Source organism: Rhinolophus sinicus, linkage group LG02, assembly GCF_036562045.2.
Source record: "Rhinolophus sinicus isolate RSC01 linkage group LG02, ASM3656204v1, whole genome shotgun sequence".
Lineage (NCBI taxonomy): Eukaryota > Metazoa > Chordata > Mammalia > Chiroptera > Rhinolophidae > Rhinolophus > Rhinolophus sinicus.
The window spans coordinates 190,498,055-190,520,917 of NC_133752.1; the positions used below are offsets into that span (position 1 = coordinate 190,498,055).

The 22,863-nt window shown below is 50.8% G+C and overlaps 1 long non-coding RNA gene across 2 annotated transcripts; it reads left to right on the top strand.

Moving 5' to 3' along the window:
* The first annotated feature begins 5,210 nt into the window (after positions 1-5,210).
* On the top strand, positions 5,211-16,341 carry LOC109439675 (apolipoprotein L2). Of its 2 annotated transcripts, XR_012494107.1 has the most exons (5): positions 5,211-5,471; positions 9,224-9,265; positions 9,447-9,544; positions 12,725-12,809; positions 14,216-16,341. It is a non-coding gene; the product is annotated as an apolipoprotein L2 (long non-coding RNA). The 2 variants fall into 2 exon arrangements; XR_012494106.1 differs by lacking the exon at positions 9,224-9,265 and having other exon boundaries at positions 5,214-5,471.
* Positions 16,342-22,863: the final 6,522 nt, after the last annotated feature.

A 22,863-nucleotide genomic window follows, 5' to 3' on the forward strand; every position in this document is an offset into this window, starting at 1 on the left:
TATCAGCATCCTGCAGCAGAGTGGTACATTTGTTACAACTGATGAGCTACTTTGATACATCATCACCCAAAATCTATGGCACATTTGTATTTTTTATTTTGTTGCCATCTTCATGGTCTGTAGCACTTTATTTCCTTTTTGTATGTTTCTTTAACATTTGAACTTCTTTTTATGTTCAAGGCACTGAATTTTAATTTGGAAAGTGAAATGATTCCTGTATGAGGTCTGCCAATGGTCAAAGTGGTATTGCCCTTAAATCTGTATGCCTCACGTTATTCTTGCTGAGTGAAGCTCCTAGGGGCCATGACTGTGACTACCAGAAGTGGCTTTGGCTGCACCTCTATAAAAGTTTTTCTGCGAACTCTGCTCCTTGAGGTGAGATGGTCTCATTCTGATGTTGGTTTCTTTGGCAGAGTGGAGGAAGAAGCCACCCAGAAAAACATGGCTTTAAAGAAGATCCGTTTTTATGGTCAGTATTTCTCACTGGCACATGGAGTCCCCAGGGATCCCACAGGACTTGGCCAAGCCCACCTGGGTTCAGAGCTAGGTGAGGATTCGTGTATGGGTCCAGCCTCCCAAGCTGTGATGTATCCCCCAGGTGTGGGATTTGAAGGCAGAGCTAGAGGACGAGAGGAAGCAGCCCTCAATGGCACTAACCACTCAGAAGAAGCTAGAGAAGGATCTGAAGGGAAAAAAAGTTATTTGACAAAGATCTTTAGGATTGAAACAGTGGCAGGAGAATAACAAAGGAAATGTGTCCTGCCGTGTAGTCGGGGCTGACCTGGCACAGTAGCCCGTGTCGGGAACGGTGCCAGGGCACCAGATTCAAGTCAACAGGGAGCTGTAGAAAGTACAAAACACACGCAGCGTGGGCTGATATGTACACGGTGACCGACACTGCCAAGAGAATGCTTTGTAGATCCCAACGGTCAAAAAAGGGTAAAACTGGTGTAAGATACAGAGACATTTTGTCCTTAGTGACTATTTTGCCCTTTTAGTGAAGCTGGTAAACTATGCCATTGGGTGAAAAGCAACCACAAGTTCCAGTTGGCGCTTGTCCCTGTCAGGGGTGGGAGGGCAGATGGTGGGGCAGGTGGGACTCGGGTGGTCGCTGGGGTGGTGGTGCCAAGCGTGTCCTCCCCGCCCCCAGGCCCAGATGAAGGACTACATGCGTGAGCTGGACGACACGCGTGCGTCCCGTGAGGAGATCCTCGCCCAGGCCAAGGAGAATGAGAAGAAACTGAAGAGCATGGAGGCCGAGATGATGCAGCTGCAGGAGGTGGGCGGGGCCGAGCGGCGTCAGGGTGGCCGTCCTCTGGCCAGCAGGTGGCAGCTCAGGGCCTCCAGCTGGCCAGCCTGAGCCCCCGGGCAGGGCTGAAAACAAAGTACCAAACTGCAGGAATGAGTGGAGGTGGTTTTTATGAAAGACTTCCCTGCAGGGTTTCATTAAGGAGCAAGGCTCCCTGGTGTGATGAAAACAAGTGTGTGAATTAAATTGTCACCATTTGGGGCCAGCTCCTGGCATGAAATGAAGCTCTGTGGTAATCACCACCTCCTGCTGTGAACTGCCTCCTGGTGAGGAGGGTCCTTCCCGGGATAAGTGCACAGTCCCCTTGGCCGCCTTGTCTGTCAGCCATGAGGCACCTGGAAGCCTTCCCAGGACCTGCTCCTAGCTGGGCCAGACATCCAGGCACGTCCTCGTCGCACTTGCCTGACTGGCCGTGCTCTCCTGCCTGGGCTTGGGGGTGATCCCTCCCTCCACGGTCACATGTGGTCTCTGTCTAGCCGCCCTCACCTGGGGGTGAAGCCCCTCTCCTCCACTTGGCTTTCAGAGACCTCGCACCCTGGTCCTAACTCAGTGTTTTTTTCCCACAAATGTGGGGCTTTTTAAGAATTTGTTTAAAATTTTAAAAACTGTGATTAGATACATAACAAAATTTACCACCTTAACCATTTTTAAGTGTATAGTCAGGGGCATTGAGTTCATTCCCATTGCTGTGTCACCATCACCGCCCTCCATCCACAGAACTCTTTCATTTTGCAAAACTGGAATTTGGTTCCTGTAAGACAACTCCCCTTCCCCTCCTCTCAGCCCCACAACCACCCTCCTCCTTTTGTCTCTATGAATCCGACTATGTAGGTCCTTCACAGAAGTGGAATCATCAGTATTTGTCTTTTTGTGACTGGATTCTTACTCTCAGCATAGTGTCCACAAGGTTCATCCATGTGGCAGCACGTGGCAGAATTTCCTTATGAATGAATAAGATTCCGGTGTGTGTAGATACCAGTTTCCTTACCCATTCATCCACTGGTGGAAGCTTAGGGCGCTTCCACCTTTGGCCCTAATGAATAACGCTGCTAGGAGCTTGGCTGCACAGATACTTCTCCAGACCCTGCTTCAGCGCTTTCGGGAATGCACCTGGGAGTGGAACTGCTGAATCGCATGGTCATTGTGTATCTAATGTTTTGAGGAACTGCCATACTGCTTTCCACAGTGTCTACATGCTGTTATTTCTAAGGCCATACTTGAGCACAACAGTGACGCCTGACAAGATTCTCCTTGGTCTCCCGACTGCCTGGAGGATAGAGGTTGGTGGTGCCACCCCGCCCCCCGCATGCTGAGAGCCGTCTGGGGGTGCGGCTCTCACAGGCCCCTCCTCCCCCTACCCGCCACTCCTCCCCCCTCCTCTTTCAGGGTCCTGAACTTGAGGGCGCTTCCTGTCTCTGGGCTGCAGCCCATCTGCAGCATCCCTAGGACTTAGCAAAGGGCCTTTCAACTTAAAATCATCATCTGGATCAATTGCTCCATTACCTGTGTTAAATGGGAACCCAAATCCGTTAACTCTGAGAATGTGTCAATTCTCTTAGCCATTAACCATTCATTAAAAGTAAACCCACAGTGTTTGTCGGGACTTCAACATAAAACTCTTAAGATTATGGGTTGGACTGACTTGCCATCCTTATACTTAGCCTCACCCTTCCTGAAGCCCCAGTTGTTACTCAGGCACAAATCTTTGACCTGTGGAAAGACAGATAGGATTGTCCAGGGACGATGCTGACAGCCTGTGGTGAGTGGCCGGGACCAGTGGCCACGTCTCCTGAGGTGACCAGGTGCTGTCAGCGTGGAGTGCAATTCCCAGGGCTCTGCAGCCTGCGATGCCTGTCTCTGCTGCCACTCCCATGACTGCAAAGGTCCCCTTAGTTACGTGCTCAGTGTGAGGCTCCCTACCCACTCCCACCGCCCCTGTGACAAGGGGGGACAGCAGGGAGGTGGGTCCCTGTTCTGGAACACAACTCATACTGTGCAGCCTGTCTGAGCCAAGAGCACCTCCCCAGGGGTTGGAGAGCTGGGCGGGGCAGGGGTGGGGTGGGAGAGCTGGCTGTGTGCCTCTGGCTGCTGACACCTCCTGTCTCCACCAGGGGATGCTGGTGGCACGTGCCAGATACCTTTCTAAGCCATTTTGGGGGTTACTTTCCCACTGAGCTGGGAGAGCCTTCACAGGGGGCTGAGATTGCTTATTGACAGAAAGTTTTGGCCGAGAGGCTGACTCTAGAGCTGCAGGCATCGTAGGGGACCTTTCTTGTGACGCTGGGGGTCAATTTGAGCCCATTTAATGGTCACTAGATCTTCTGGGTCTCTAAACGATGGGGGAGTCTCAGCTCATGTCCCTGGGGTCAAGAGATGCCTGCCTCACTGTCGCCTCAGTTTGACTCTGCAGCCCCATTCCGGTCACTTCACTGGACAACGAGTCCACGGGTGTCGTCTGGAGTCACTGCGTTCTCATCAGGGGGTCCTTATGACAACGGACCACAGCCATGTGGATGTTTAATTGAGTTCTGCTTCTCACAACAGTTTTATTTCTATGACAAGCTGCAGTCAGGCTAATGAAAGGAAGAAGAATCAGGATGAAAGGTTACAGGAGGAAAATGACAATAAATAACTTTAAACAAGTGTCAAAGGTCCAGTATGAAACTTGGGTTGAGCCTGGGCCCCTGCCCTGATACCTGGTGAAAACCACTGCCTGTCCCATCACCTTGGCTTCCTCTTCTGCACAATCAGACCGTATTCCTGGCCCTCTTAAGGTGGTTTTAAGACTAAAGTGTTGTGCGGTCCTTATGCAATAATATCTATCACTCTTCAGTCCCTCCCTGGAAAAATGGAGGGGGGTGTCCTGATGCCCCATGCACGAGGGCTCGGGATGAACAGGCCCCGATGGGAAGGCCAGGTTGGCCCCTCTGGTCCATCCCAGCCCCTCCTGCCTGGGGCAAAGCAGAAAAGCACAGCGGCCCCACGACTTACAGGCTGTGGGACCTTTTCCTGTAAACTGAGTTGATAATTCTCAGAGCTGATGTGAGAAAAAGGAAATGCATAGAAGGTGCCCACACAGCGCGTCGCACACACTTTCCCACTCGTCTGTGGTGGCTGCTCTGCTCAGGAACCAAGCAGGAAACAGGACATGCTTTCTGTTCTCAGAGTTTTCTGTGTCACTGACCTTCCTACAAAAAAGTCCTCCATTTGGAGAGAGAAACAATCTGTCACCAAGAGGAAATAAGCCAGGGGAGAAACTAGCAGGCTTTTCCTGGGAGAGAAGTTTCTATCCCAGAAACATCTGGATCCACCCAAACAGCATTGACCATCAGGGATGGCCTCCTCGAGCAGGTCACCACAACCCAAAAGCACTGGTGCTTTTCCTGCCACCAGGACAAGCCGAGAGAAAGACCTGATCAGAAGGGGTCAGGGCAGACACAGACACCGTGGCTGAGCAGTGGCCTTAGGGAACAGGTGCCAAGGGACCAGAGCAAGCAGGAGAGAGTGGGCTCTGTGGGGGAGGCTCTGAAGGGCTTCCCAGAGGAGGTGATAGCAGATTTGGGCTTTGAAGGATGAGCATGATTTTTCCAGGTGGTAGAAGCAGGTGCTCTGGCAGGAGGACCTACGTAAGCGAACGTGTGGGGGCTGCATGGGTGTGGGTTCACCAGCAGCAGGCATGCGATCCAATAGCCCAAGTACGCGATGTGCATGCTGCATGTTCAGGGCGTGTGCTCATTGCTGGGGACAAACGTAATTGGGGCAGGCGTTTGGGAGAGTGTGCGGAGGGATGAGGAGCAAGGGGGCTGGGAACAAGCCCAAGGGGTGGGGGAGTAATTTGCCAGGGTTCCACTCTGTCAGTGGCAGGCCTTCCTTCCAGAAGCCAGAGCCAGAACGGGCTGAGCAGAGAGGGACTGGATGTCAGGCCTGGGGCTGCTCGATTCAGCGCTTCAGCAAGCAGGGTGGGATGAGTCTCGGGTGGGGCCTTGTGTTTCTTTGATCACTTGTGCCAGAAGTGGGGCCTTTTGCTTTCACTTTTGGGTCCCTGATATATCTGGGTCGGAAGATGTGTCTGGTCATTGTACAGACACACAGCCGGTGACTGGATCTGCAGAGCTAAGAACAACTGGGTCTTGTTCCAAGTCAGCCAGAGGAAGACTCCTTGGTAAGAGGGGGTGGGTAGGAGGCCCCCACTCATCTCTTCGTCCTCATAACCCTCTAGGAAGAGGACTATTCTCACAATTTTATAGATGCAGAAAACTGCAGCTCAGAAAGGTCGAGCAAGCGACCTGAGGGCACCTATGGAGCAGTGGCAGAGTGGGGCTCTGACCCCAGGTTTATCTGCTTCCACCTCCCCCTGTGGTCCTAAACAGTGGAGGGGGACGGAACATCTGTTCAAATGGGTTCACAAAGCTCCCCCGGCTTAGCTCAGGTTCGGGCTATCTGAGACATGAGCCGGTGACCCCAGGAGGAAGGTGGATGTTGGGGTGATTTGGAGGAAGCAGAGCAGGTGGAGGAGGGCAGGGGTCTGAGAGCCTCTGCTCCTTGTGGCTTGGCTGCCCTGAGTCTGTCCCCAGGGGGCTGCTGGTAGGCTGAGGGGGACAAGGGATTTCTCCTGAGATGGGAGGAATCAAGAGTTTGTTCCACCCATCCTGTCTCTGACTGTGCTCAGTGCCAGGCCCTGTGGGGAAACTGAGGCCCTGGAAGGGGAGTGACTTGGCTCAGGTGCCATGATGGGAGACACGGGAAGATGGCAGGGCTTTGGTCCCTGCCCTCCCTGGCCTTCAGTTCAGGACTGGGAGGGGATGGAGAAGCAAAAGGTGGTGGTCTGTGTCCTGATTCGGAAAGACGGCCCCGACGTAGGGAGTGAGAAGGGCGCGTCACAGGACATCTGCTGCATGATCCCAGCCTCGTCGCCTTCCAATAAAAACCAAACTGTAGCCGCGAGTGTGACTGTCGAGTGTGAGCTTACATCTGTGTGTTCACTCAGGCAGAGGCAAACCTGGAGACGTTTGATATAAAACCACATTTCTCCCCTTAAATACCGGTGTGGGAAGCTGTTGGCCTCCACTCTGCCCTCCAAGAGCTGTGTGACGCTGAGCAAGTCACTTCCCTAGGAATTATTTGCTCCTAGCTCTTACCCATTTTAAAAATTGGTTTCAGTCTTTTCATGTCGATTTGTAGACTCTTGCGTACTGTGGCTTGTCGGACACCTTTGCCTGCAGGACGAGCCCCACGGGGGTGGTCCTGGCCTCTCCTTGAATTCTGACTTGTTTATGGCGTCCTTTGCAACTATCCTGCATTTTTCACGGGTCAATTCAATCAAACTTTTCCTTTAAGGCTTCTAGGATTTGTGTCTTGATTGAAATGTTTCGTCAGCTCAACATTTGGTTACCATTTGTTCTATTCCGTTTGTCGTATTTTTCTTTCTGGTTTACATTTAGATCCCTTTGGGATTGATTGATTGATTGATTGATTAATTTTGTGGAAGCTGATTATTTCTCCTCCTCCTCCTCCTCCTCCTCCTCCTCCTCGTCCTCCCTAATGCAGGACATATTTAATGGGCACCCACAAGAGTGAAAAAGGAAGTGATTTGTTGTGTGCCTTCAAAGGAGCCTCCAGAGCAGTGAGAGGACCTGCTGGCAGTTTGTGAACCTGAGTGGGAGGGGCTGGAGGGGGCGCCAGAGCCCAGGGGCCCAGCCACCCTGGGGGAGGGGAGGTTTGGAAGGTCCTGCTCAGGGCACAGGCATCATTCGGATTTTAGCCAGGACCCATGTTTTTTTCACATTTCTCTTTCTCCTCATATAAAAATATTACGGCTGCGGTAAGATGACAGGAGGAAATGAATGGAACTCTCAGAAATCAGGTAGAACTGTCTAAAGTAAAAACCGAGTCAAGGGTTTATTTGCTTTTTGGCACCAAGGGCTTTTCATCAAGAACAACAGGAGAAACAAAAGGAATGATGCAACGGCGAGTGAAACTGTGTGGGGGGAGGCTGGTTGTTCTCTGTCCCAGTGATGACTCCCACACTGTGGGCTGTGGCCAGGCTGTGCCGGGAGGGCACCCGGGAGCACTGGGACTGGAGGGGGGACCACAGGAGGCGGTGACAGAGAATAGACAGGGCCCTGTGTTTGCAGATACAAACGGTACACACCTCAGAGGCCACGGGGAGAATACGACTTACTCTTTGTAAAGTCTTAGAGCATCACCGGGCCAGAGCAAAGCCCACAGATGTAAGCCACTCTTATCATTAGCTGTTATTACACCTGTAAGCGCCTTTGCTAACATTTCAGCCAGGTCTCACGAGGGGTACTTGATAAACGCTCTGTCCCTTTCTAAGACAGTGCCTAACGTCATCAACATTTGCATTTTTCCCTCATCTCCCAAGGCAGGATAATCACAAGCAGAACTGAGAGAAACTCTCTCTATAAATAGATCTGTTTAAAAACCTAGTGAGAACGGCTAAGATGGGAAAGATGGGTGCCCTCATGTACTGTGCGTGTAAACGTAAATTGGTACAATTTGTTTGCATAACAGTGCGGCTCTAGGTATGAAAGAATTTTTATATGTTGATACCCTCTGATCCAGTTATTCTACTTCCAGAAATACCTTAAAGGAAACAATCTCAAATACAGGCAAAGTTCTATGCAAGGAAAATGTCTTTTGCACCATTACTTACATAGATTTCGAAACAACCTCAGGTCTAACAGTTGGGGGAGGACAGCAGAGAAGACCCCACAGTGTCAGGAGGGCTCGGAGCCCACAGCAGGGCTGCAGGGCTGGTCCAGGGCGGAGGACCCCAGGCCCTTAGGGGCTGAAGGCTCTTGCAGGAGCAAGGAGGGTGCAGCTCTGAGACGGTGCAGCACCAGGAGACTTATCAAGACAGAGGTGTGGACACCGGGTGTGAGACCTCGTTTTGGAACGAGAAGAGTCACTTACAAGGAAGCATATACACATAAATAAAGGGAGTGGGGCCAGGTCACCACACATGTGGGATTTGGATCAGAAGCCTTGGGCTCAGGTCTCGGCTCTAGCTCTACTGTAAAAACTTGGGTGAACCTCATTTTACGTAGAAACCTAGACTTTGCGATGGTTTCCTCCACTTTAAAATGGGAGACACAACAGCACCCGCCACGTGGAATGTGAGAGCCTGTAATGAGGTAACACGTAAGGAGCCCTGCCATATGTCCTGCTATAGAATAAACTCCTGGTCGTTCGCAGAATGTAAAAAGAACTTACGAGATTCTACAAGAGTAAGCAAAGATTTATTCAAAATCAAAAAGAGACAGAGTTCTGTTTGGAAGTGGCAGGAGTCTGGCCAGGGCAGTCTGAGAGGGAGAGCTGCGGAGACAGAGGGTAAGACACATACTGGCAGGAGTTTGCCAGGGCAGAGTCCAATGGGGACAGCTGCCCCCATAGAAGGAATGCTGGGGTTTTATATATTTCCATGCAGGATGTAGGGTGCTTGTCAGCTTGCAGGGGGCTGCTGTTACAATTGTCTTCTCCTGGGAGCTGTCCTGTTGCCATCTATGATGGATGTCAGCTTGCAGGGGTTGCTGTTGCGATTGGGAACTGCTCTGTCCCCACCTATGATGAGTGTAAGGTGCCTGCAGGTGTCAGCCTGAAGGTGCAGTGCTAGCCAGGGGATTCAGAGCCAAGGATTGATGTTTAAGCTCCTTTAAGCGCTTCCTGTTACCCCTCATGCTCGCTCCTGTTAACTCTACTTGTCTCATCAGCATAGACACTCGATCAATATCGGCTCTATCAATGAGTGAACTCAAATGTTCCCAACCTTAAGTAATTTCCGAAACGTTTCCTGCCATCTTATATTGTGTTTGGTTTTATTGCTTCTTTGGTTGTGTTACTTCTCAGATGACCGTCTCCCTGTCTGATTCTCTTCCCCTTGTGGACCAACAGGACAACAGGACTCTGACTTGGCTTGGAGGGTGCTTGAATGAGGTGAGGAATGTTCCTTAAAGAGCAGCCGGCAGAGCCCAGCAGACAGAGAAACACCCTGGGTCAAGTCGATTTTGGCGTTTGCGGCCATTCCCGAGGGAACCACCAGAGACTTGGCCCTCGCTACTTCCTGTCGCCACAGCTGGCTCAGCTCCATCCCACAACTTGTTTTCTCGTCCCCAAGGGTGAAGCAACACCTCTAGCAGCCGGGCACAGACGGAGAGCTGAAGGGAAAAGTCTGAGACCACACTGCTGACACCATGACCCCAGGAGCCCAGCCAGGTACTCAGCTTGCTCTTCTCTGGCTGCTTCCTTCTCGTGACCTAGAGCTGGGGGTGGCACCTCCACGCTGAGTAAAGCTTCACAGGAATCAAGGACCTGATGAGTGTCCTGGAGCCCCCAAGGGGGGCCAAGGGGAGCCCCTGCAGCCCAGAGTCTGTGGGGGAGCCTGCTTTCTGGTCCTCTCCTCAGCCACAGTGAGCTGTGAGCTGCCTCCCTCCCCTGCTGCCGTCCAATGACTGAGAGTGAGGCCAGGCCGGACCACAGGGAGGTGGGGGCAGCAGAGGGGAGACTCTTGTCCCCTCTACCTGGCATCTGATAACTCCAGGTGGAGAACCTCCCACCTCCCCAGCATCCGCTGCCCCCTAAGGCTGTGTTAGGGTCCTGCCCTGTGTTCCCATTGTAAATACCTGCTTACCAGGTGTGACGGCCTCAGGCAGGAACTGCTACTATTGATCTCAAATACCCCTGCTGAGGCCCAGCTCTGTTCTTCTCAGCCCCCACCTCACCCCACCCCAATCAATAAACACACAGATTTAGTGCTGTGGGTTCCCTCCATCTGATTCCTGGTTTCCTTTCTTCCTCACTGAAGCAGGAAAAGAAAAGACAATGCTGCACCCACTCATATCAACACTAGGACTGCATTGACTTGGCAACAAATATCCCTCCCAGGAGCTCCAGGGAGAGGAAAGTACTTGTCCTATTGCAGGATAAGGAAGGGGAGGACAGATCAGAAGCCAGGACCCCCCGCCAGGCTCCAGGGCCCTCGATGGGGCCCTGGGGTCCTTATCCTGATGATAAGGAAGATGATCTCTTGTTTAATAATGGGCCAGCTTGGGTTCAGAGGTGCCAACGGGAGCTGTGTCCCCTGAGACCAGCCAGGAGGGCAGAGAGGGGATGACAGCGTGATCACAGGGTTAGAGCCGAGGGTCCAGCCCCCCACCCACCTGAAGACTCCCCTCCACCACCATTGTGGAGCGTCTGTGAGTAGCAGGAGGAATCCTCTTTACGTGGCAGTTTTACTCAGTGGTGTGTAGTCTGGAACATTGGTTAGGAATGTAAAAATCCCCATAGGTACACGATAGGGTAGAATGTACAAATCACAGGAATTTTTGAAACAAGGAGGCTTCAAAGTAATGTCAAAGATATGTCTGACAGTTGGCTCTGGATTCAGCCTCTGAGCTTTCTGCTTGCTGACTTTGGGAAGTCACTTATCCTCTTGAGTTTTGTTTATTTTTCTATGAAATAAGAATAATGTCTCTTTGAGATCCATGATGGTGGAGTAAATAAACACTGTGCCTGCATCCTTCCATGAACACATTAAAATTACAACTAAGTTATAGCTCAATCCACCTGGAGAACCATTTGATTTCTAGCCAAACAGAAGTCCTATAACTGAAAATATAAAGAAGCCACATTGAGACTGGTAGGTGGGGCGGAGATGTGGAACAGACCCCACACCTGTGTGTGGCAGTTGAAAATCAGGAGGTATATCTCAGCCATGCATGCTCTCCCTGGAGGAGCAAGGGACCCCAGCCCCTCACACCAGACTGCCCAGCCCAGAGCACTGGTGCCGGGAAGAGGAGCCCCCACATGTGACTATGAAAAATAATGGGGATTCCAACCATTCAGGTGGGATAAAAGGCTATGTGAAACCCAGACGTCCTCTTAAATGGCCTGCTCACAGACTCACTTGCTCTCAGGCACTCACCTTGGGCTCCAATGGAGGGAAGGTGACACAAGCGACCTTGCAGACATTCAGGGGGCAGACTGAGGAGTGTGGCTTCAGGAGGGCGACTGGAGGACAGTCGGCATTTTCCCAGTGAGGGGTCCTTCTTCCATTCAGCCAGGAGGAGGGTGCCATTTTCCTATATTGAGCCCACCCCCAAAGGCCAAATTCTAATCTGACTGGCCAGGTGAGCTCCACTGCTCCACCCTGCTGACTCAGCTGGGAACCCACACCACCCAATTCACACACTGCTGGAGGCACTTTCTCTGTGAGCAGCCAGTCCCTACCACATTGCACTCTTACTTGGAAAACTATCAGAGTCCCTAGGCCCCAGGCAGGCTGTGACTGGCCTTGGTGTGCTCTGAGACTTGCTGTGTCGCTCCAGGCTAAGCACTGGCACCAAACCAGAGTCTACATTAACATGGTGACCACAATTCTCCCACTCTAGTGACTTCCTGAGGACCTGCCCCACAAAACTCGCATACCACAGTAGGCTTTATCAGAGACTGAACCTTAAGGAAGCCAGCAGGTGGCAGCAGGCCTCCAGGTGTACCTGGATTTTTGCAGAGTTACCCCAGGCCCGGTACTGGTGGCAGCTGTCCTCGATTCGCAGCGTGGCCTCTCCCACATGTATCCAGGTTTAGCACAGGCAGCAAACAACTGTGGATCATTTTGTAGCCCCTACCAACTAGCCCCCAGCCAGTCACAGGCAGTGGGTGACCTGGGCCTGCACTGGAGCTCCTTCCACAAGGCCAGAACCAACATACTGGGAGGCTGGCTTCAGACCACAGCAGAGCACTGCCCAATTAGCCCCACAAGTGGCCAAAAATGAAAGCCTTTGTTTACAGAGTGGTGCCCAGCCCCTCCTGGAAGGTAGTAAGTAATATGCCATACGTGCCCTGTACTCTATCAAGATTAACACTTCTGAATTCCTAAACACACCTACATCCAGGAATTAGATAATTCATTCTGGAGGCTGGACGTCCCAATTCAAGGTGCTGGCAGGTTGGTTTTTGGTGAGGCCTCTCTTTCTGGCTTGCAGACAGCTACCTTCTTGCTCTGCTCTCACATGGTCTTTCCTCTGTGCACCGAGAGAGAGAGAGAGAGAGAGAGAGAGAGAGAGAGAGAGAGAGAGAGAGAGAGAGGAGGCGATCTGGTGTCTCTCCTATGGGGAGGACACCAATCACATTGGATCAGGGTCCCACTCTTATGACCTTATTTAACCTTAATTACCTCCTTAAAGGCCCTAACTTCAAATACCGTCACATTGGGAGGGTCAGAGCCTCAACACATGAATTGGGGGGACACAGTTCACTCCATAACACCAGGTGACTCCATCAAAAGTACCTCAGGTGACAGCTGCTCAGGAAGATTAACATTTAAACACCTTACCCTCAGTACCATTTAGAATTTACCACAATTTCTTCTAAACTTATATGTTTTCTTTCCACTAGACAGCAAAAGCTTTCCTGATGACAGTCAGTTTGTACTGGAACAATCAAGCCCAGAGAAACTGCTGAATGAAGAAAACTGGGAGAGGTATGTAGCTGAGGTCGGATTGTCCAGGTAACCTCCAGGGGAGTCCCCAGGACTGTCACCCACATGTCCCCCCTGCTCTGGTTTGCTCAGGCAGGGACACCTCCTCCAGGCAGTATCCTGTGGTTGGGGTTGAATATATTCCTTCTCAACAATCCATGAGAAATGTTTCCTCCATAGCACTGCCTGGCAGTGAATGGCCTCGGGTTGAGAAGAGGTGATCTGCAGGGGGAAGGTTACGTGACCTTGGGCAAGTTATGTAACCACTTTGTCTTCATCGGTTCAGTTTTACTGTGAGGAAAATAAGAAGATGCTTGTAAAGTGCTTAACATAATGACTGACACATAGTAGGTACTCAACTAACATTAACTTAAAAAGATTGCTGGGAAAAGGCAGGGGCCAAGGGTCTTCTCCCTCAAGATAGAGCCAGGCAGGACTTCCTTTGGGACAACCCATGAAAGTCCTCACACAATCAGTTTTGTCCCTGGGGAGTGGGGCTAGAGCCCTGTTTCTCCCCGTCTAAAATGTTGCACAAACATGCAGGATCCTGCTGGCCCAGAAGGCGGAGTCTTTTCCAACCCACGCGTCAGTGTCTAGAGATTTAATGGGGCTCGATCACGTGCTTCCCCCATGGCTGACCTGTATCTCCAACCCCTCCTGGAGGTCAAACGAGTGCCTTTAGTTTCCAGTTCCTTTGTAGGTCAGGACTGATACCATATAACCCAAGGCTTCCACCTGATACATCAGTGCGTCACACTGCCCGGTGGCCAAGGCCAGACAAACAATGACACTCCTATTAGTTGGGACATTCTAGGAGCCCAGAGATCACTTCCCAGCAGCTACAGGCAGAGGACACACCTCTGTGTGGGTCAGCTGAAGTCCTCACCAGACTCTAAGATTGTCTGAATGAAGGTTTTGCTGCTCCAGCCCCACGTCTCTTTGTTCTTCTACGGAGTTCCCACTCTACAAACACTTTCTTTTCTCTCTGTTTGTTGTTTTTTAATCATCAGTTACACAATTTAAAATTACTCTTCTAAGAAGTGGTTTCACATAAAAAAGAAGCCTTAAACCAGAAATAAAACCTTCATAATGTCTCTTTAAATGTCTACAAACACTTTGTGACGGCCTAGACCTTCCCTTGAGTGAAACGCCATCTTTATCAGAGACTTACCACGTAAGAGCTTCCTAAGAGGAACTTCCTTATTCATTCCCCGATGGAGTAAGTCCTATGGAGCATCTACAAGGGAGAAAACATGTGTTGAACATTGAAAGAACAATTCTTTACATTTGTAGAGTTGTGTTCTCTTTGATTTCTAGAAAAGCTCTGTGATTTCTGCCAGTGGACCTGATGGGGCCCATCGGCAATGAACAAACTGCCTTTCTTAAGCATGTGGCCATCTTTCTTCCAGGGAGGTGGCAGAAGCACTATATGAAGTCTTCACCCAGCGGAAAGGAGGCATGGCCATGCTGCGACAAGGCCAGCTGGACAGGGAGAGGTTTCTGCGTGAGTTTCCGCAGGTGAGACAGGAGCTTGAGGAGCGCATAGGAAAGCTCCGCGCACTTGCAGCCAAGGTTGACAAGGTCCACAAGGATTGTACCATCGCCAACGTGGTGGCCAGCTCCACGAGCGCTGTGTCTGGCCTCCTGGCCATCATTGGCCTGTCTCTGGCCCCCGTGACAGCAGGGGCCAGTCTGGTGCTTTTGGCAACTGGGATGGGACTGGGGACGGCAGCTGCTGTGACCAGTGTGTCCACCAGCATCGTGGATTATTCAAACAGCTCATTAGCAAAAGCCAAAGCCAGTCACCTCATGTCTACTGACAGCAACAAAGAGAAGGTAGCTATGGAGATTCTACAACACAGCACACCCAAAATTGCTTCCTTAACAAGTAATTGTGTTGGATTAGTGCAGGGCATTGCGAAGAATGTCAAAGCCTTGAAGCTGCTCAAAGCCAGTCCTCTCGCAGCAGCCGAGGCCAAGTCCTTCATGACCGGAGGGGCAATGTCAGTCGGAAGTGCCGAGAAGGTAGAGAAAGCTTTTGCGGGTACCGTTCTGGCAATGACCAAAGGCGCCAAGATCGTGGGTCTGGCCACTGCTGGTTTTGGCCTTCTGCCAGATGTGGTCAGCCTCGTGAAGTCGTCAAAACACTTACATGAGGGGGCAAAGGCAGAGTCGTCTGAAGAGCTGTGGCAGGAGGTCCAGGAATTGGAGACAACATTGGAGACTCTCTCCAAGATCCACAAGATTCTGCAGGAGGCCTGATTCTGTGACCCCAGACAGCGCAAGGAGTGGGGACGTGCACGGGACAAAGGTGTGGAGATAGCTTATTAGAGGGGAATAGAAGGCGGGGTGAAGTTTATGTCAGGTGTGTCAAGGAGAAGGCGGGATGAGCAGCCGGCAGTAAGGGAGGAGAGCGGACTAGACAGTGAGGGGAATGGGCAGAAAGTTTCTTCTGGACTAAAGAAGACATTGGGGTCATGAACGTCTTCTTTAGAGACATGTGGAGGAATAAGCCTTGAGAAGGCCAGGAATACTAACAAATTGAAAATGGGAGGAAGCTAAATCGTATGAATTTTTGGAATACGGGGGAAGTAACAGTAGCTCCTCGATAGACCCTCCCCATGGCCTAACGTCCCAGCAAGAACGGAGTCTTTCCCGGGTGGTGGCCTATACCCTACTTTCTGCTATCAACTCACCTTTGTCTTCCAGAAGGGTCTCTTGGTTAGACAGTGACTTGTTGTTGTTTTCTAATTGTTTTCTATTATAGTAGACATATATATTAGTTTTAGGTGTACAACATATTGAGTAGACATTTATATACCTTATGAAGTGATCACCCCAATAAGTCTAGTACCCATATGGCTCCACGCATCGTTACTGCAATATTCTTGACTATAGGCAATGGCTTCTTTTTCTATTTTAAATTTTTCTTTTTATAATATGACAATATTATAGTAGTTTCAGGTGTACAGCATAGTGATTTGACATTTATGTACCATACAAAGCGATCACCACGATAAGTCTAGTACCCGTATGACACCATACATAGTTATTGCAATAAAATTGACGATAGGCAGTGACTTCTTCATGATGCTGATGATGACGCTGGCAGCCCCTGGTGGAGATGGTGGTGCTGGTGGTGGTGGTGATGGCAGGAGGAATGATGATGTTCACGGTGGTGGTGATGACAGCAAAGGGGGTGGAACATTTGACAAGTTGCTGGAGCTCTTTGGGGCCAGGCTGATCTGTGAGACCAAAGAAGCTCCATGAAACGCCAAATGCTGTGTTGGAGCCCTGGTTGATTTGAAAAAGAAAGGAAACATGAAACCTGCTGGCAGCAACCAGTCAAGTAATCTTGTGAGGTGTCAGGGAGATCTACCAGCTTGGGGCCAAGAGACTGAGCCTCCGGGAGCCCGAGTTTTCTCATCAGTTGTTGGGGGGAAGGTGCTGGATAAGATGATACTTGAGATCTCTCTGGCTCTCCCCATCCTGTGTTCTACATAGTTGGTTCAATAAACATGGACTGGTACACGGAGCCATTGTTGTGTTGATGGAGGGCTCACCTGGGCTCTGGATGCCTGACTTCTCTTCCCCATGAGTCTATCTTCCAGGATCTCAGGGAGCAAGTTTTCCATTGCTCATCCTGCTTGCTCACTGGCCCCCGCTTTCCCATCCAGCCATGTCCCTCAGATTTCGGTGCCCCACAGGCCCCACTGGGACACGGGCGGGAAGCCTGTGCACATCTGTCTGGCGGCTGAGCGTCGGTGTGTTCCTCATGCAGAGGCTGGGACCCAGAACTGACAGGGAGCAACCAGGCTGGTAAGATCAGAAGGGCTTGTGTGCAGGTGTGAGAGGGTCATCGAGAAATAGAGGGAGACAGCGAGACAGCCAACAGCAAACATCCTCGCCCAAGCCATCCTCACATATCACCTAGACTCCTGCATAGGACTTCCAGAATGGTCTTCCTGTGTTTACTCTTGTGACATTCTCCCCAATACCACCCATTCTCCACACTGAGTGAGAACCGCTTAAGAATATAGACCTCATCCAGGACCTGCTTCCAACTTTTCAATGGCTTCCCATTACTCTTTGCACAAAGGCCCAAAGCCTCCATGCAGCCTAAAGTACCCTATTGTAGCCTGGGGCCCCTGAGGGCAGAGATGGAGGCAAGGTTCACTCAAAGAGTGTTTATTTGGGAAATGACCCCCAGGACCAGCACTGAGGGCCCCAGGGGAAGTGAGTGACTGAAGGAAGGAAAGTCATACAAGGACATGTTCTTCATTTAGTTGCCCTCATGCATGAGTGAGTTACGGACCTTTTGAGGCGACTTTATGGAATGGCCTCAGATTCATCCTCTCCCGGAAGGAAAGAGAAAATCACTTGACTTTGCTCCCATCCTCCATGTGCTTGCTCCAGTAGGCAGTAATTCTCTGCATTTCCACGAGAGGAGCCAGGACAGGAAGCAAAAGGAACATGCCTAACGACCCAGAAAATGTCCTTAGTCACTCACAAAGTGCATCCACTGTCTTCTATGTCCTTCTTATATGCCACCTTGCAGAGGGCATATCTCAGTCCCTCTGTCTATCGATTCATTCTGCCATTTCTTCCTGAAGAAGTCAACACAGTCATGGCCGCCCACTTGCCTGATTGCCACAACAACATGTTTCACTTCATTGTCATTCTTCATCAGTTCTTGATAATTCACATTTTTTTCATAGGTTTCACATCTGCATTGAATATTTGAGGCACTGAGTCAATGAGTCAGTCAGTAGCCCATCAGCACTTTTCCCTCTAAACCCTGAGAGTTGATTTCCATTTTGCTAAATGTGCATCTAATGCATTCCACTGTAATACCTGTATCAGTTCCCTTGGTTATAAGGAACAGAAACTGAGTCTGGCTAACATACAAAAAAAGAGGGTGCATTGGAAGGGCAGGTCAGAGAATGGAAAGAACCACCAAATCTACACAATTCAGGAAGGACAGGAAATAGAGCAGGTCCATCTTCAGAAGTTTCTGATCTGCCCACTGAGGTCCCTGCCATTATATGGCTTTGATCCAAACACCTAGAATCCTAATGTCTCTGATTAATGTTTCAAATTCTCAGGAGACAGATTAGCTTGGGTCAGGTGACTATATGCTTGGACCAAGCAGTCAGGCCAAGGGATGAGGAAGAAAGGGGACATGAGGGCCATGAACCCTGGGGGAGTCTCAGGTCAAGAGGCCACCTATCTGCAGTCACCCCCTTGCCTGTCACACGCATACATGCACTCTTCCTCTCAGGCAAAAAAGTGACTTTCCCTCACCTGTGATGGATCCCACGATCCCATATACAACCGCAAGTGCCCTCACCACGTCCCCAGTGGGAGACAAACTCAAGGAATTCCCACCCACTGAATCCTGAATGGTGTCATGGAGCGCAGGGCCTCAGCACAATGTCCGTGTTTCTTTTGCCTCATTGGGCTCCTTTCTCAATCTTTTTCATGGATGTACATTTATGAAACGAAGAGGGGAAGTAGAGACTACAACCACCACTGACGACTGCGGCCACGGGTACAAGCCTTGCAGTGCTGATTCCACTCAGGGTTCCTCTGACTTCTGGGAAAATTCATTCTGTGAAGCCTGAACGCCTTGGTGATCCTGCCTCAGTAAGACTAGAATTTTCTGTTAACCTTCACTACTTCGTCTGGTAGCACAAGAAGGGATCCTATGGGGTCTCTCGCGTTCTATTCCTACTTCTCCTGCCCCACCGTGTAGCAACCATGTGAAGTTCTCCTGCGAGCCACGATCCACGACCGCATCCAACCCACTGACCTCGCTGTTATCCAGCCATCCAGGAGCAGGAGGAATCAGATACGGCAGGTCAATGGAACCGGTTTTCTCTGCCCTCAGGAAGACATTCCCTTTTTGGTACTAACACTTTGAGACCAGAGGTCCCAGAGTCATGGGAATGGAAAACAACGGTTTTGAAAGGGGTTTATGATGTGTGACCGTAGAGCTCTCACCTTCATCTTAACTTCTTAATTCCCAGATCCATCAAATATGGCTATGGAAGAAAATGCACCACATGCTGGGTGTGGGTTCAGAGCATAATATAGTCGACGAAGCAGCACGCCACCTCTCAAGGTCCTTCTCCCAGCTGACGTGACGCTGAGTCCCCTCCAGGACACCTGAAGGATATAGTGGGCTGTCGGTCTGGGGCTAGAATTCATCAGGTGCCAAGTGAACCTTAATGAGGGGCGGTCTGTGTTGTAGTTAGACGCAGCCTCTGTCCCAGACACTTGGTTACAGAGTCCCTCTTTAAGGCTAGGCTGCCTGGGGAAAGGGCATGACATGCAGCCCCAAGTGGTATCTTCATTGACTAGTAAGTCTTTTTGACAGTGGGGGCCTTCTGGTGAGCACTGACACGGGACAGGGGTATTTCCAGCTCTGATCTCCTTCTGAGAGCCCCATCTATATACCTCTTCCCTAAGTATCTTTGCCAGCAAGCCTCCAGGTTCATTCTTTCTAACATTCCTGCCTTCCAGCTGGGCCCTGAGCTGTTGCCCAGGAGATGGTTCAGACCCTGACCTCAGGACACCTCTCCTTCCAGGCAGAGTGGCCTAGCAGATGTTCCCTGTTGCTGTTTGGGAACACCCTAGAAAGGAGCTCCCCAGCAGTCCCATTGGGGTTGAAGTCACTGTATGGGCAGGAAGCCCAGCAAAACCGGACAGAAGCTGAGGATGAGGACAGCAACCGCCACTCAGGATGCTGGGGGAGGGGCTTCACCACCACCCTGGCCCCTCTCAGGCAGAAAACCAGGTCTAAATATGCCAACTCTCCTGAGGGTCTGTGAGCTGCAACCAAGTCTCAGGTACCAATTTCTGTGTCACTTAACATCCTATGGTTGCAAGCAAAGCAATACCAACAAAGCAAAACAAAGATAGAAACAAATGCGAGAACAAAAGAATTAAAAATAACACCTCTGGCTAACTCAAGAAGAGGGGTATTTTTTGGAATGATCCAGAATATAGAAACCTGAGTGCCTGCAGACACGCAGACAGACAGACAGACACACACACACACACAGAGCCCATTTTCTGATTTCTAGGGGAGAGACTCTGATTGTCAGTGGAGGGGCTGTGAAGAAGTGGGGGCATTGCCCCCTACCCGTGTCCCTTAGCAGTAGCTCTTTAAGGGAGGGAAAGCCACTACCATTGGGCCAGCCCCTGAGATGATGGATGGCTGTGTTTTTCTAGTGGGCATGAGAACCAAGCCTTAAGAGCCCCAGACCTCACCCTACTCCCCACCTTGTGAAGGCCATCCCTTCCCCACCAAGAACTCACGTGATGCTCTTTTTCTTCTTCCTTTCCCAGACCCACCTGGTTTCCCTTCTTCCCAGTAGTACCCCTATTCCTCTTCACCCCACTCCCACTCATCCTGCATCTCTAGCATAATCTGGCAGTACTGGGCAGTGGCCTCGCTGGCCATCTTGTCACGTGGCTAGTTGAATAAATGGTTGTTATTTGGCTCCACTGGCCCAGCCATTAGACTCTAGGGCAGGGGTGTCCAAACTGCGGCCCGCGGGCCAACTGCGGCCCGCAATCCATTGTTAATTGGCCCGCAGCAAATTCCAAAAATATATTTAGTTTACTTAAATAAACCAGGGGAGGCAATACGTACTTCACCTCGAGTGAGTGGCCGGCTGTTTGTGTGTTTTACCGCATATGACCCTTGGTAAAAAACATTGAAAAAAAGTTTTGACACCCCTGCTCTAGGGGGAGGAGAGAAAAGCCTCACCTAGCTTGCAGTTTTCGCTCTAGGATTAATTACCAGAGAATTTCTGTACTGGGGTTGGAAAGAATTCATCAAATGTTTTCCCAAAATGAGTAACCCAGCTCTTACATTTTTTCCATGTGCCTATTGTTCTTGTGTGTTCTTGTGTGACCACACAGGAAACCGAGGAAGGGAGGGACAGTGCCTGGAAGAATGGAAGGGGCAAACTATACTCAGAATCACACACACACCCCCACTCACAGTGGAGCACATCTCAGGCTGAGAAGATGCACACACATGGGCTAGGATTTGGGCACCAATGGACATCGTGGGGATTCCAAGGCCCATAGTGAAGCTGCAGCAGCCGGGCCTGGGGCCAACGCAGGTAAGTAATTGTGGTGAAAGGAGACTGGTCCTGGCTATTTAAGGCTCTACTCGAAATAAGCAGTATTGTTATTCAGGCTTCCTCATCTGGAGTGAGTGGGAAGATTCCTTGTTCCAGAACTTGTTATTTTTCCTGCCACCCATCCGGTCAGACCCAAATTGACCTGCAAAACCTCTGCGGTGCGCCACCACAGCAAGAGAGCACGCAGATGTGAGGTCTGGGGCCTCCACAGGGAGTGCTGGGTGCTGCTGGGTGGCGCTACGTCAGCAACCCCAAATTCTGTTCTTCGTCGTCTTTGAATGTCATCTTCCATCAGGGAAGGGGCTGCGATCAGCTTCTCAGATTGAAGACCCGGGACACTGGCACATCCCGCTCCCACCACCTGGGTGAACGTGGATCTGGAGGGTTCCTGGGGTTGGCCTTGGCCACCGTACGGTGGGCCTCAGGGACAGGTGGGCTGCACCAGTGAACAGACCAGGAGGCAGGGGCCCTAATCACTCAGGTGCTGTGTCGTCCCCACCATCCTTCAGCTAGAGAAGTAAACACCCGGCAGGTTGCAGGTCGGGGGTGAGTCCTGCCTTTGCTGCCTGGTACTGAGTGTCCTTGGTAAGGTCAATTCTAAACTATATATTTTTGACTGAGTAATAAAAGTCCGCGTTACATAATTCAGAAGTATAAAAATGAATAAATCTCTCTCCAAGCCTTCCTCATTGGCCCCACAGATTCCCTTCCCAGAGGCAGCAACTTCTTGCGTCTTCTACAGATGCTCAGTGATTACGCAGGTATCGTGTGGTCGCTTGTAAGATGAAGGACAAGCGATGCTAAGGAGCAAGGCCCCAGTGAACGTCCAGATTTCACGTGTCATGAGAAGAAAGAACTGCGGTAACCCCTTGGGTCAGTATTCTGGTGTCCTTCCTGGCCTTCTGCTTCCTGAGACGACTGGGAGGAAAGGTCTAGTGAGGACTGCAAAAATGCCCACCAACAATTTGCCCCTTCCTGTAAGTGCTGCTGCTCCTCCCATCACAAGCACAGTCTAGCGGCCGGCCCAGTGGCTCAGGTGGTTGGAGCTCCGTGTTCCTAATGCCGAAGGCTGCCGGTTCGATTCCCACATGGGCCAGTGGGCTCTCAACCACAAGGTTGTCAGTTTGACTCCTCGACTCCTGCAAGGGATGGTGGGCTGTGCCCCCCGCAACTAAAATTGAACACGGCACCTTGAGCTGAGCTGCCGCTGAGTTGCCGCTGAGCTCCCGAATGGCTTAGGTGGTTGGAGCCCATCCCCTCAACCATAACGTTGCCGGTTCGACTCCCGCAAAGGATGGTGGGCTGCGCCCCCTGCAACTAACAACGGCAACTGGACCTGGAGCTGAGCTGCGCCCTCCACATCTAAGACTGAAAGGACAACAATTTGACTTGAGAAAAGTCCTGGAAATGCACACTGTTCCCCATTAAAGTCCTGTTCCCCTTCCCCAATAAAATCTTTTAAAAAAAAAAAAAAAGCAGAGTCAAGGCCTTGGTCTGGTCATGTGACATGATCTGACCAATCAAATGAAGCCGTGGTGTCGTTATGCTGGATCCAGGCCTAGCCCTCAGGAGATTTCTGCTTTTGCCCTCTTGGAAGCCAGCCGCCCTACACTAAGGCAGGCCGGGACAGCCAGCATCAATGTTGTAAGTTGTTTTCCCAGAAATGATCTTTCCAGCCATCTGGGCTGGATGATCTTTCCAGCCCAGCCCAGCCCAGCCCAACCTTCAGCTGAACTCAGCTGCATAAGTGACCCTGGCCAAGCTCTGCTCAGTTCCTATCCATAAAATCGTGAGAACATATAAATCACTGATGTTTTCTGCCACTGCATTTTGGGGTGGTGCGTTACACACCAGTACATAACTGATACACAATTATCTATGGTAGAAGCACAATATCT